General features: G+C 50.9%; 1 protein-coding gene across 4 annotated transcripts in view; it reads right to left on the bottom strand.

Annotated features, from left to right (window-relative positions):
* The window catches only part of LOC140399238 (SH2 domain-containing protein 3C-like), a 204,665-nt gene that overhangs the window by 156,671 nt on the left and 31,413 nt on the right, over positions 1–16,581 (bottom strand). The window lies entirely within an intron of this gene.

Here is a 16,581-nt window from a genome sequence, read left to right as displayed (position 1 = left end):
TTTCCTGATAGGAATGAAAGGCTGCAGATTAGTTGCGGAATATGAATGGGAGCTATTTAAGGAGACACTCTCAATTCTAAAGAACACAAAAACCCTTCTCTGATATCCGACACAATCCATCTCTGTCATGTCACATACTGAAGGGAATGAGTAACACGTTTCAAAAGTGAAAATGTTTCTCATTTACTGAAAGGTTGGTTGCTGCTGTGGCTGTGCCTTTCCAAACCTTCCTGTCTTGCCTGTACGTTAGCAACATACATAAACAACAACCGCATTTACATATCATTCCTTTAACGGACTCAACTGATTCAAGGGCGCCTCACGGGAGTGTCGTCCAACAAAAATGAAGCTGCTCTTCTTTTTATTAGCCAAACCTTTGAAGGAAATTGTGCACGTGGTCTTCCCCCGTTGACTTGGTGGGTAATTGTGTTGCCATGTGTGGTAGGTAGTGAACCACTTCTGCCGAGCTAGTTAACCTCGAATGGACTGTCAGTGGAAATGCGACAAAGGAGCCTCGTTGAGTGAGAGAGGAGACAAATTGGCTGAGACTCCCTGTCCGCCACAAACACTGGGAGGCTGATTGTCTGAGATACTCCCCATGGGTTTGTAAGCCTGCTGACATTCACTGCGGAAGCTCTCACAGGAAGAGTCGCTGCTTGCGGCGCCACCACCAAGACGGGATTCTCTGATCCTGAGGCTAAGTGTTGACGCCGTCGGAAATGCCATCGCGATTCCCAACGGCGTCAACACGGCCCCTGGATCAGCAATTCTGGCCCCTACAGGGGGCCAGCAGGGCGCTGGAGCGGTTCAGGCCGCTCCAGCTGCTGATCCGGCCGTGGAACGGGCGCCGGGGGATGCGTGCATGCGCAGTGGAGCCTGCGTGAACCCGCACATGCGCAGTCCCACCGGCGCGATTTCCACGCATGCACTGTGTCTCCCTTGTCCGCACCGGCCCCGACCCAACATGGCGCAGGAGTACAGGGGCCGGCACGGAATAAGGGATGCCAGGACACAGAGAGGCCGGCCCGCCGATCGGTGGGTCCCGATCGCAGGCCAGGCCACATCGGAGGCCCCCCGGGGTCGGATCCCCCTCCCCCCCTCACAGGCCTCCACCCGACCCCTCACCGCCGAGGTCCCGCCGGCTCAGAGCAGGTTAGAACGGCGCCGGCGGGGTTCCTTTTCTTTCTACGCCCGCTCGGCCCATCCGGGCCGGAGAATCGTGGGGGGTGGGGGTGGGGGTGGGGGGGGGGGGTGGGGGGGGTTGGGCGGGGGGGGGGGCGCATAGAGCTGCCCCCGACCGGCGCTGCGCCGACCACGCCCGACCCAATGCTGCCGCTTCTCCGCTCTGCGGAGAATCGCGTCCGGGCATCGGGGCGGCATGGCACAATCCGCGCGCCTCCCCCGGCGATTCTCCGACCCGCCGTGGGGTCGGAGAATCCCGCCCCATATATGGATTTGGATTTGTTTTGTTGTCCCGTGTACCGAGGTTCAGTGAAAAGTATTGTTCTGTGTACTGTCCAGGCAAATCCATACAGGGAAAAGAAACATAGGACATTCATAAATATACAATGTAAATACATAGTCACAGGCACCGGGTGAAGCACACAGAGTGTCGACTACTCAGTACAGATGATTTGTGACGAGATCAGTTCAGTACCTAACAGGGTTATTCAGAGTCTGGGTACAGCGGGGAAGAAGCGGTTTTTGAATCTGTTAGTGCGTGTTCTCAGACTGTTGTATCTCCTGCCAGATGGAAGAGGTTGAAAGAGAGAATAACCCGGGTGGGACGGGTCTTTTATATGGTGCTGTGATCAGATTTTTCTTTTGCTCATGGGATTTGTTGCCCATCCCTGAGGGACATTTAGGAGTCTACAAATTGCCAATGTAGGCAAGACCAGGTAAGGATGACAGATTTCCTTCCCTGAAGGGCATTAGCGAACCAGATGGGTTTTTACAACAATCAACAATGGTTTCACGATCACCATTAGACTTTTAATTCCATATTTTTTACTGAATTCAAATTTCACCGTCTGCTGTGGTGGGATTCGAACCTGAGGCCCCGGAGCATTTCCCTGGATCTCTGGATTACTAGACCAGTGACAGTACCACTACGCCAGTGCCTCCCCTTCAAGTCAGATGATCAAACCCAGTCCAGTGTAACAAGGAAAGGATTTCTATTCGATAGCACCTTTCAGCACCACACACCTCAAGACATTTTATAGCCAATGAAATATTTTGGGAGCGCAGTGACTAGTAATGTAGGAAATGTGGACAGTCACCAAGAGCATTGCCACAATGAGCTATTAATCTTTTGGGGGTTGTTGGTTGAGGGATAAATATTGACCAAGGCACCAGGGAGAACTCCCATGCTCTCCATTAAAATAATGCTGTGGCATCTTTTACATCCGCCTGCAAAGATTTAACATTGGCTCCAAAAGCAGCACCTCCCACAGTGCAGCACTCCCTCAGCTCTGCACTGGAGTGTTGGCCCTGATTTTGTCTCTGGAGTGTGTGGTAGTCACCACTGTTGCATTATATTGTATATATGGGTATTACGGTAAGGCCCCTGTACGACAGGTACGGCGGTAGATCCCTGCCTGCTGGCTCCGCCCAGGAGGCGGAGTATAAATGTGTGTGCTCTCCGAACAGCAGCCATTTTGTAAGCTGCTGTAGGAGGCCACACATCTCTGTGTAATAAAGCCTCGATTACATTCTACTCTCGTCTCATCGTAATTGATAGTGCATCAGAGTGTTACTTGAATCCATTTTTTCCCCCCTTTTTAAAAACTTTTCCAATTAAGGGACAATTTAGAGTGGCCAATCCACCTACCTTGCACATCTTTGGGTTGTGGGGGTGAGACCCACGTAGACACGGGGAGAATGTGCAAACTCCACACGGGCAGTGACCCAGAGCCGGGATCGAACCGGGATCCTCGGCGCCCTGAGGCAGCAGTGCTAACCACTGCGCCACCGTGCCACCCTGTTACTTGAATCCATAACCTTCTGACTCCACAGCTACCCACTGAGCTACAGCCCCACAGGTTACTGATTCACCCTGCAAGTAAACAAGGTGTTGCAGCCCAGCCAAGGCATAGTATCGTCCCACTTGTTGGCTCCAACTTTGTGATTCAGGAATGTGCGTGGTTTTTTAAAACATTTAGAGTACCCAATTCATTTTTGTCCAATTAAGGGGCAATTTAGCGTGGCTAATCCCCCTAGCTTGCACATTTCTGGGCCATGGGGGCGAAACCCACGCAAACACGGGGAGAATGTGTAAACTCCACACGGACAGTGACCCAGAGCCGGGATCGAACCTGGGACCTCGGCGCCGTGAGGCCACAGTGCTAACCCACTGCGCCACCGTGCTGCCCTGGAATGTGCGTGTTTACGGAGCGGGGTTAATTGCTCAAAGGAACCACTGTGCAGTAACAGAAATGAATTGCGTTTTCATGGCAGAGTGGGCACAGGTAATATCCAGTGCAGGCCCACCTGTGTCGTGCCACTTTATCCTGGGCATGACAATTGACCACAGGAGTGTTATCCAGTGACACAAGTTGGAAACTGCATATTTGGGTGGGACATATGAGTCTGGTTCGAGACACAGGGCTGAATTTTCCTTTCCCCGTGGTGGCACGCCTAGAGGCAGGAGGCTGGGAAAATACTGGGGAGCTGAGTTGGGAAGAGAGTCCCTACTCCTCCACCAGGGAGGTTTACCAGGGTCAGCCTGGGAAGTGGCACTGTGCCAATGAACAGCTGTATCTGTGGCAGTGCCTGTTACTTTGTGGCCTTTCCCCCTTCTACCCGACAGCACTAATCTTTCTTGGCCTTTTCTTATATTTGTGCAGTGTGCTCTTGCAGTCGGCAACCAGGAATGGACGTGCCCACCCCCCCCCTCCCCCGCCGCGTCCCCCCCCCCCCCATCCCCCTGCCCCCCCATACTTCAGCAGTGCCCACCTCTGACAGTTGGGCTGCTGATCTTTCATTACTGGAGGGCCCTCCTATTGGCCCTCCAAACTTGGGAGGCCATCCGCACAATTAGGAGGCTGTCTCTGGGAAAATAGCTCCGCTGTCCTGGCTACCGCAGGCAAGTATAGGCTCGGGAGCTCCATCTGGTTCTAATGTCAGGATCCCAAATCCCAGGAGGAAATCCTGCCCACAGTCACCTGACTTGCTAACACTGACTGTTTTGGATCACATGTGAAGGTTGTAACTGAGCCATCCGGAGGAGAAAGGTTCTTTGTTGCCATGCACTACATGAGCTGGCCTTGGCTGGCACAGCGATAAGGATGTTCCTGCGCGCCAATCTAGAAAGCTCACCAACAATCACGGTCAGCTTCAAAACAAAAACCGGCGACTCAAAAAGCAGCCAACTGCTCAAGAACAGCTGACAAATTGTTCTGTGGCCTGTGTGACTGAATAAGTTAAATTCCATTTTTATTGCACTGGATTGCAAAACCTTTCCTGTGTTTTGGAGATCACATTTCACAGCATGGCTGAGTGTTGTAGGAAAACCAGACCTGAAGCCCTTGTATGTGACACGTGGTGGGGGGGGGGGGGGAGACTTTAGGCAATGGAGGAAAGTGGCCGGTTTCGACTCGCCCACCAGTTAAACACTTCTCCCCATTTTTGTTTCCATGGAAATGGCCATCTGGAGATGAGTCTAACAAGCAGTCGAGCATCGTTTTAAGGTATTGTCTGAAGTCACGGTGGCCTGAATGTAATGTGACCCTGTTGGAAGTTAAACTGCAGCTGTACCCAACATAGAATCATAGAATCTACAGTGCAGAAGGAGGCCATTTGGCCCATTGAGTCTGCACAAGCCCATACCTCCACCCTATCCCCATAACCGCACCTAATCTTTTTGGACACAAGGGCAATTTATCCTGATCAATCCACCTAACCTGCACATCTTTGGACTGTGGGAGGAAACCGGAGCACCCGGAGGAAACCCACGCAGACACGGGTAGAACGTGCAGACTCCGCACAGACAATGACCCAAGCCGGAATCGAACCTGGGACCCTAGAGCTGTGAAGCAACTGTGCTAACCACTGTGCTACCGTGCTGCCCAGGGCTGTGTTCCTGTGTTAGCATTGCCAGCTTGAAGCCTCACTCACCATGTGGGAAGCATGGGCAAACTGCCCCATACTTGTCCATGCATTAAAATGACGACAGGTTACACAATTTAGTAAGGCCCTCTGAGTGTGGAATGATGATGGTGGTTATGTGTGGTTCTGATCTATTGACCTGCAAACAGTCAGTCGGCAACTCCCTTACGGAAGGTGTCTTGTTATCTTCTTTGAGATGCCCAAACTGAGTGAATACAAACTGAGAACTCCACCGCACTGCCTCCCCACTCTCCCACAGTCCAAAGATGTGTAGGTTAGGTGGATTGTTAGTGACCCAAAAAGGTTACTGGGTTATGGGAATCGGGTGGAAATGTGGGATTAGGTAGGGTGTCCTTTCCAAGGGCTGGTGCAGATCGATGGGCCGAATGGCCTCCTTCTGCACTGTAATTCCTATGAAATCCATGGTGGTGTTCCCAGGTGTCTGTTGCTATTGTCCTTCTAGGTGGTAGTGGTCTGCACATTTAATTCCCTCAAGTGCCCATCCAATTTCTTTTTGAAATTATTCATCGTCTCTGCTTCCACCTCCCTCTTAGGCAGGGGGGTAAACTATATAATTTTGTTATTCATTCGCGGAATATGGACATCGCTGTCAAGGCCAGCATTTCTTGCCTGACTGCCATTGAGAAAGTGGTGGTGAAGTCACCTCCTTGAACTGCTACAGATGAAATTAATCGGTTTCTTAATGCTCGGCACAACATCGAGGGCCGAAGGGCCTGTTCTGTGCTGTACTGTTCTATGTTCTACGTTCGTGGACTGAGGGGTGGTTTTGATCGAAAATCGAGCCACGTCGCTGGGACTAAAGCACTGACTCAGCTTCTCTGGAAATGAGAGGCTGGACCGGGTTTTAAAGCGGACAGTATTTTTCCTGATCTGGAGCCAACGCAGGAATTGGGCATCTGCAGAAGATATTTTCAAAGGGTTCTGGGCGACTTCAATGGAATTTCCAGAGATTCAAATCCCAGGCTGTCACTGAAGCCTGCCAAGTGAACGGCAGTGTGGTCACTGGGCGGTGGGTTTGTAACCAGCCTGGCCACTGTCCCATCTGGAATTTTGACTCCAGGAAAGCAACAGCAGGGACGGTTGATGTCACATCGGCGAGGTTTACAACAGGCTTTCCAAGATGATTCAGTCAAGGGGATCCCACCAGGGGGCACAAAGGTACGTATCGTCCCCGGGGGGGGGGGGGGGGGGGGGGTGGAGCGGGGTGATGCAAGGCAGTGCACAGTGATGCTCAATCAATTGCACAAAGTCGAGAGTTGAATACAACTGAGGCTTTATTGCTCTAAAATGTGTGGCCTCCCACAGCAGCTGGCAAAATGGCTGCTGCACGAAGGACACACATATTTATACTCCGCCTACTGGGCGGAGCCAGCAGGCAGGGACTCCCGTCATACGTGTAGTACAGGTCCTACCTAATATAGGTGCACCTAATATAGGTGCAACAGTGGTTTACCACATTCACCCCCTGTTAAAATTGAGTCCGGCGGGGATGGTGGAGAATTATATATAACAACTGGATTTCACATGTACAATTTTTGTGAGAGAAAAAATGTCTTTTGAAGTCCGGTGGACCAGTTAGAGATTCAACCGGTCCGGGGCTTTGATGTGCCGCTGGGAGTGACGCAGTGGTGGCGGCGATGCCGATGCTGGTCTGGTCTTCAGTGACTCCGGGAGCATGCCAAAATCCTCTTCATCCTTGGGCGTGGGCAGGGGGAGGACGGCTGGTCCTGGGGGGTTGCTGTTGGGAGCGCCGGGGGAGGGGAGGGTAGCGCCGTGCCGGAGGGGTGTGTGAGTGGGGAACCTGCTGGTGCCAGGACCCTGAGGGAGACAGTATCCTGGCGGCCGTCGGGGAACACCACGTAGGCATACTGGGGGTTCGCATGGAGCAACTGCAACTGTTGGTCAGTGAGGAGAGTGAATCTCCTGTCGGCCAGGTAATGCCTCCAATGTCGCACAGCTTCAACGATCACTTGGGCCTCTTTTTCGACGGATGAGTGCCGCATTTCTGAGGCATGAAGGGTGCGGGAAAAGAATGCCACGGGTATGCCTGCCTGATTGAGGGTGGCGGCTAGGGCGACGTCTGATGTGTCGCTCTCTACTTGAAAGGGCAGCGTCTCTCTACTGCGTGCATCGCGGCCTTGGCCATATTGGCTCTGATACGGGCGAAGGCCTGTTGAGCCTCGGCCGTCAGGGGAAAATGGGTGGACTGTATGAGTGGGCGGGCCTCGTCCGCATAGCTTGGGACCCACTGGGTGTAGTATGAAAAGAGCCCCAGGCAGCATTTGAGGGCCTTGGGGTAGTGGGGAAGGGGGAGCTCCATGAGGGGGCGCATGCGGTCAGGATCAGGCCCCAGAACTCCGTTCTGGACCACATAGCCGAGGATGGCTAAGCGGTTTGTGGGGAACACGCACTTCTCTTTGTTGTAGGTGAGGTTGAGGAGAGTGGCGGTGTGGAGAAATTTTGCAAGGTTGGCATCGTGGTCCTGCTGATCATGGCCGCAGATGGTGACGTTGTCTAGGTACGGAAAGGTGGCCCGCAAACCGTACTGGTCGATCATTCGGTCCATCTCCCTTTGGAAGACCGAGACCCCGTTGGTGACGCCGAAGGGAACCCTGAGGAAGTGATAGAGGCGACCGTCTGCCTTGAAGGCGGTGTATGGACGGTCCGATTTACGGATGGGGAGCTGGTGGTAGGCGGATTTGAGGTCTACAGTTGAGAAGACCCGGTACTGTGCAATCTGATTGACCATATCAGATATGCGTGGGAGGGGATACGCGTCGAGCTGCGTGTACCGATTGATGGTCTGGCTGTAGTCCACGACCATTCTGTGTTTCTCACCAGTTTTAACTACTACCACTTGGGCTCTCCAGGGGCTGTTGCTGGCCTCGATGATGCCTTCCCGAAGCAGCCACTGGACTTCGGACCTGATGAAGGTCCTGTCCTGGGTGCTGTACCGTCTGCTCCTGGTGGCGACGGGTTTGCAATCCGGGGTTAGATTTGCGAAGAGGGAAGGTGGATCGACCTTTAGGGTCGCGAGGCCGCACACAGTAAGGGGTGGTAGGGGCCCGCCGAATTTCAGGGTTAGGCTCTGGAGGTTACACTGGAAGCCCAGGCCGAGTAGTAGGGCAGCGCAGAGATTAGGGAGGACGTGGAGGCGGAAGCCGCTGAATTCTACGCCCTGGACCGTGAGTGTGACCGTACAAGAGCCCCGGATCGCCACGGAATGGGATCCGGAGGCCAGGGAGATTCTTTGATTGGCGGGGTGTACCGCGAGGGAGCAGCACCTTACCGTATCCGGGTGGATGAAGCTTTCGGTGCTCCCGGAGTCCAGCAGGTAAGAGGTCACGTGTCCATCGATTTTAATGCTGGTCGATGCGGTAGCCAGGTTGCGCGGACGAGACTGAGGGGGAGAAGATGGCGACGCCCACTGGCCGCACATGGTCCGGGGAGGTGAAGATGGCGGCGCCCATTGTCCGTAAACAAGGGGGGTGGGGGCGATAGCGGCGACTGCGCAGGCCTGGCACACCACGGCGAAGTGCCCCTTCTTACCACAAGCCTTACAAAGGGCAGCGCGGGTCAGGCAGCGTTGACGGGGGTGTTTCTGCTGCCCGCAAAAGTAACATCGGGGACCCCCGGGGTTTGCTGGCTGGCGTGTGGCGCAGGTGTATTGGCTGGGTAAGGCCCCTGTTGGGGCAGCCGTCTGTGGAGTCCACGATGCGTAGGAGGGGTGCGTCGCGCAGCTAGGGGTGTAGGCCTGGATATTGCACGAGGCAACTGTCATAGAGAGCGCTAGCTTCTTTGTCTCTGTGAGATCGAGCGTGGCCCCCTCTAGAAGTCGCTGGTGTACGAGGTCCGACCCAATCCCCGTAACAAAAGCGTCTCGCATAAGGAGGTTTCAATGTTCCATGGCCGTAACGGCCTGACAGTCACAGTCCCGGACTAGTGGGACTAGGGCCCGCCAGAAGTCTTCTATGGACTCACCAGGGAGTTGAGAGTGAGTGGCGAGTACGTGCCTGGCGAAGAGCATGTTCGTCTTCTGGGCGTAATTTTCTTTGAGTAGCGTCATGGCTTCGGCGTAGTTTGGCGCGTCCTGGTCAGCGGAAAGACGTTGGAGCTCAACCTCGAGTACAGTATCTGTATTTTCTGAGCCTCCGGAACAGGGCTTGGCTGAATGTAGCCAGCGCTGAAAGTCCTTTTTGGCGTCGCTTGATTGCGGATCCAGCTGCAGGCGATCCGGCTTGATGCGGAGGTCCATCTTTTGAAAATCTCAGAGCAATAAATTGATGCTCGATCAATTGCACAAAGACGAGAATTGAATACAACTGAGACTTTATTGCTCTAAGATGCGTGGCCTCCCACAGCAGCTGGCGAAATGGCTGCTGCACGGAGGACACACATATTTATACTCCGCCTACTGGGCGGAGCCAGCAGGCATGGACTACCGTCGTACCTGTAGTACAGATCCTACTATACATCACCTAATATAGGTGCAATAGTTTACCACACACGGGCACTGTTCCCTGGAACGGCCCTGATCGTGCTCCTGTTGCATATTGGCACTGCCAGGTTGGCACAGTGTCAGCTTGGCAGTGCCAACCTGTGCCAAAGGGCAGTGCCGGGGCAGTGCTGGGCTGGGCCCTTGTGGGAGCCCCATGGGGGTCCAGGTTCCAGTTATCTGTGCTTCGAGGGGGAGAGTGGGCAGTGAAGAGGGAACTTGCAGACACGGGGGAGTGGGCAGCGAGGGGGGTTACGCCAGTGATACTTCCACAGTGGTGGGGGGTGGGGGGGAACCTCCCAGTGATTGTAGAGTTGGGGGGGTAATGATTGTTCGGGGTGGGGGGAGGGACCCCAAATACCTCCGTGGTAGGAGTGGGGGGGGGGGGGGGGGGTAGTTTCGCTTCGGTGCTGATCTTTAAAGATGGCACCCTGAACTCTGTGGAGCCGGCCTTGCCAACTCTGTCAGGCCTCACACCGCCAGAGTGATGACCAAGGGCGCGATCTACCGGCCCAGAAAGCAGCGCGCCATGGCGCTATGTGGCCAGTAAATGACCAGGTGAACGCTTAAAAATCTCCATTTTTAAATGGAGTCCCGATCTCTCTCGGCGAACAGGGCTCCACAGTGCAGGACACGGCCTAAGTGCGGCCTCGGTCGTGCGTTCTCTGTTGAGGCCCGTATGTAACCCGAGTGATGTTAGGCACTGTTTAGTCTCTCGGCACTGTGAGCGCCAGGAAACACACGGCTAAACGCACTCACCTTGGGACTCTGTTCATTTGATTAAATTGCGCCCATAAACCCCGACCACTCGTTTTTGATAACCCAGAGAGGCTCAAGATCTGGAATGAAACCTGGGCCGTGCTGCTGGAGAGCTACACACCGGTCTTCAGTCTGAGCCCGGCACTTTGAAAAACTAGGCAAGATTCTGCCCACTGATTCTGGCAGGGCAGTTCACAGCTCTGTGTGAAAAGGTTACACCTCCTCTCAGTCCTAAATTCCTCACATTTAATCTTAAATCTATGGGCCCTCATCCTAGTCTGGTACTAATCTGTTTGTATCTCCGTCGCATGCCTTAACTGTTTCAAGCACCTCCATAAATCACCCCACAGCCTCCACTATCTGGAACAAAATCGGCAAACTCCTTAACAAGGAGGTGCCTATCTCTTAACCAAGATCTATGGGGACATTTTGCTACGTTAATCGTGACATAGAAATGCAGGTTGTTGTTGTTATTTTGACCTATCTGATGCTATTGTAAATCCTTAATTGGAACAAATGAGAGGCACCCAGTTTAACCCTTTCCTTGATAGGTGCTTCCTGTTGCCTGGAGTATAGCTCGGATTGTTGTGGAGAATTTAATGGCCTTGGCTACGTAACAGTACCGGCCAGAGGAGGAGGAGGGGGACCTGGTTAATTCTAGTTAAGAATCCCACCACTCCAGCTGTGTCGAATCAGTTTTCATTGTCCCTGTATTCTCTCCATGCATGGCCTCAGTCCCTAATGGTGGAGGCAGATTGTTAAACCGCTGCCAGGCATTTACTGGAAATTATTCAGAAACAGCCTCAGTTGATTACCCATGTGTTTTAGAACTTATTTTAATTCCCGTGTCCTCCCTTTTTATATCAGCTTGTGACAGAGATACCAGCAAGAGTGTGAACCATGTCCTCCAGTAAAAACAGTAAACAACTGACATTTTCCATTCCCATTAATACCATGAAATAATACCCCATTTTAAAGATATATTTAGAGATTTACTTTCCTCCTTCACAGTGTCTAAGCTGATTGGCTTGACTACAATACTGAGGAGTTGGGACCTCGGTTTTCACTGCAGGAGATGTGTTGCCAAATAGTTCAGTGATGTCAGAGATTGTTTTTCAAACAGCACATTTTTTTTTCAAAGACAGACCAGTCCTAATACTGCCGCCTCCTCAAATACACCCATTCCCCCAAAATTCACAGCAACCTCCCCGCCCACACACACACTGCTCCTAAAATACTGCCGCCTCCTCAAATACACCCATTGCTCACAATTACATCCATACACAAACATACATACCCACCTCACTCACAATCACATCACTCTTACACATACACACAAACACCACTCTCCCCCCCCACCCGCACCACTCAGCAAACACACATTAACACTCACATACAGTATACTCTCACACACCACTCTCACATGTACATGTGCATACAACCACTCTCTCTCATGCACACACACTGACGTTTACACATAAATACACGATACACACACTAATTCTCTCACAAACAACGTTCTCTCGCAAATAGAAACACTATTCTCTCTCACACACCAGCCAATTACACACGATTCACGCATTTGCACACAAACATACATTTCCCACACGCACCATTTTCTCGCAAAGACAATCATTTTCTCTCTCCCAGAGACACACTCAACCTATATTTACGCTCACATGCATAAATCTCAGATACATAAACACACACATCACTCTCACACTTTCACTCACACACACAGAGCTCTCACACACCGCAATCACATACACAAATTCACAACCAGTGTCTCAAACGCACACACTCTAGGGCGGCATGTGGCGCAGTGGATAGCACTGGGACTGCGGTGTTGAAGACCTGGGTTCGAATCCCGGCCCTGGGTCACTGTCTGTGTGGAGTTTGCACATTGTCTGCGTGGGTTTCGCCCCCACAACCCGAAAGATGTGCAGGTTAGGTGGATTGGCCGCGCTAAATTGCCCCTTAATTGGAAAGAAAAATAATTGGGTACTCTAAATTTATTTTTTAAAAACACACACACACTAACACACACATACAAACAAACACACTAGCGCCACTCTAACACTTACACACAGACCCCACTCTAACACGCGGGGTCACACCTTACCCTAACACACACATACACAGACCCCACTCTAACAAACACACATAAAACATACTGTCCCCACTCTAACATGCGTACACACACCTCACTCTAATACATACATACACACACACACATGCAAACAAACACACTGGCCCCACGCCAACACACACACAGACCCCCACTCTAACACACACGCAAACCCCACTCTAATACCCATACACACGCAAAACCCACTCTAACACACACACACAAACGCCATTCTAACACCCATACACATGCAAAACCCATTCTAACACACACGCAAACCGCAGTCTAACACAAACGCAAAACCCACTCTAACACACACGCAAACCCCACTCTAACACACATTCACACAGACCCACTCTAACATACACAAACCCTAGTCTAACACACATGTAAACCCCACTCTAACTCACTTACACACACAAACTCCCGTCTAACACACACACTGACCCCAGTCTAACACACAGGCAAACCCCACTCTAACACCCATACACACGCAAAACCCACTCTAACACAAAAACACAAACCCCACCCTAACACCCGTACACACACGAAACCCACTCTAACGCACATGCAAACCCCACTCGAACACACATGCAAACCCAACTCTAACACCCAGACACACGCAAAACCCACTCGAACACACACACAAACGCCATTCTAACACCCATACACATGCAAAACCCATTCTAACACACACGCAAACCGCAGTCTAACACAAACGCAAAACCCACTCTAACACACACGCAAACCCCACTCTAACACACATTCACACAGACCCACTCTAACATACACAAACCCTAGTCTAACACACATGTAAACCCCACTCTAACTCACTTACACACACAAACCCCCGTCTAACACACACACTGACCCCAGTCTAACACACACGCAAACCCCACTCTAACACCCATACACTCGCAAAACCCACTCTAACACAAAAACACAAACCCCACCCTAACACCCGTACACACACAAAACCCACTCTAACGCACATGCAAACCCCACTCGAACACACAGCAAACCCAACTCTAACACCCAGACACACGCAAAACCCACTCGAACACACACAAACCCCAGTCTAACACAAATGCAAAACCCACTCTAACACACATGCAAATCCCACTCTAACACACATTCACACACAGACCCACTCTAACATACGCAAACCCTCGTCTAACACACATGCGAAACCCACTCTAACACACTTACACACACAAACCCCAGTCTAACACACACTGACCCCAGTCTAAAACACACGCAAACCCCACTCTAACACACACACAAACCCCACTCTAACACACACGCAAACCCCACTCTAACACCCATACACACACAAAACCCACTCTAACACACCCACACAAACCTCAGTCTAACACCCATACGCACATAAAACCCACTCTAACACACACGCAAACCCCACTCTAATTTCCATTCACATGCTAAACCCATTCTAACACACACACAAACGCCAGTCAAAACCCATACACACGCAAAACCCACTCTAACACACACGCAAACCCCACTCTAACATCCATATACTCGCGAAACCCACTCTAACACGCACGCAAACCCCAGTCTAACACAAACGCAAAACCCACTCCAACACACATTCACACACAGACCCCACTCTAACATACGCAAACCCCAGTCTAACACACACGCAAACCCCACTCCAACACCCATACACACACAGATCCCACTCTAACACACATGCAAACCCCAGTCTAATACATACGCAAGCCCCACTCTAACACCCACACACACAGACCCCAGTCTAACACACACGCAAATCCCACTCTAACACACATGCAAACCCCACTCTAATACACAAGCAAACCCCACTCTAACACACATACACACACAGACCCCCACTCTTAATACACATACTGGCCCCAGTCTAACACTAACACACACGCAAACCCCACTCTAACACCCATACACACACAGACCCCACTCTAACACGCACACATACAAACAAAAACACTGGTCCTACTCTAACACACACACAATCCACTCTGAACACACATACGCACAAGCCCCACTCTAACACACATATATACACAAATGCATAGACACCATTCTAACACACACGCAAGCTCCACTCTAACACACACACACACACAAACCCCACTCTAACACACACATGCAAACCCCATTCTAACACCCATACACACACAGACCCCATTCTAACATGCACTCACACAGGCCCCACTCTAACACACACACAGATAGAGGCCTTCCTCTAACACATACACACACAGACACAGGTCCCACTCTGACACATAAACGCACACAAGCCCACTTTAATACACACATACACAGGCAACACACAGATCTTATTCTAACACACAAACACTACTCACAAACACACACACAGACACCACTCGAACACACTCACGGAGCTCATTCTAACACAGACATACAGACTCCACTCTAACACACAAACACTGCTCACACATACAGACTTCACTCTGACACACACACACACAGCTCCCAATACAGACCCCACTCTCTAACACATACACACAGACCCCACTTTAACACACACAAACACAGGCCCTATTCTAACACACACAGACCCCACTCTAACACACATATACAGATCTCACTCTAACACACCACACACAGACCCCACTTTAACATACACACACACAGACCCCACTCTAACACGCATATACCGATCTTACTCTAACATGCAGACCCCACTCTAACACGCATATACCGATCTTACTCTAACATACAGATCCCACTCTAACACACATATGCAGATCTCACTCTAACATACACACACACACAGACCCCACTCTAACACACATATACAGATCCCACTCTAACACACATATACAGATCTCACTCTAACACACACACACACACACACAGACCCCACTCTAACATACATATACAGATCTCACTCTAACACACACACAGATCCCACTCTAACATAAATATACAGATCTCACTCTAACACACGCACACACACACACAGATCCCACTCTAACATACATTTACAGATCTCACTCTAACACGCACACACACAGACCCCACTCTAACATACATGTACAGATCTCACTCTAACACACGCACACACACAGATCCCACTCTAACACACATATGCAGATCTCACTCTAACATACACACACACACAGACCCCACTCTAACACACATATACAGATCCCACTCTAACACACATATACAGATCTCACTCTAACACACACACACACACACAGACCCCACTCTAACATACATATACAGATCTCACTCTAACACACGCACACACACACACAGATCCCACTCTAACATACATTTACAGATCTCACTCTAACACGCACACACACAGACCCCACTCTAACATACATGTACAGATCTCACTCTAACACACGCACACACACAGATCCCACTCTAACACACGCACACACACAGATCCCACTCTAACACACATATGCAGATCTCACTCTAACATACACACACACACAGACCCCACTCTAACACACATATACAGATCCCACTCTAACACACATATACAGATCTCACTCTAACACACACACACACACACACAGACCCCACTCTAACATACATATACAGATCTCACTCTAACACACACACACACACACACAGACCCCACTCTAACATACATATACAGATCTCACTCTAACACACACACAGATCCCACTCTAACATAAATATACAGATCTCACTCTAACACACGCACACACACAGATCCCACTCTAACACACGCACACACACAGATCCCACTCTAACACACATATGCAGATCTCACTCTAACATACACACACACACACAGATCCCACTCTAACACATATGTACAGATCTCACTCTAAATCAAACACATGCACCAGCCCCACTGTAACACACATATACAGATCTCACTCTAACACACACACAAGCTCCACTGTAACACACATATACAGATCTCACTCTAACACACACACATACACAGGCCCCACTCTAACACACATATACAGATCTCACTCTAACACACACACAAGCCCCACTGTAACACACATATACAGATCTCACTCTAATACACACACATACACAGGCTCCACTGTAA

The sequence above is a fragment of the Scyliorhinus torazame genome, chromosome 22 (genome assembly GCF_047496885.1).
Source record: "Scyliorhinus torazame isolate Kashiwa2021f chromosome 22, sScyTor2.1, whole genome shotgun sequence".
NCBI lineage: Eukaryota > Metazoa > Chordata > Chondrichthyes > Carcharhiniformes > Scyliorhinidae > Scyliorhinus > Scyliorhinus torazame.
This window is presented reverse-complemented; position numbering and strand designations above follow the sequence as displayed.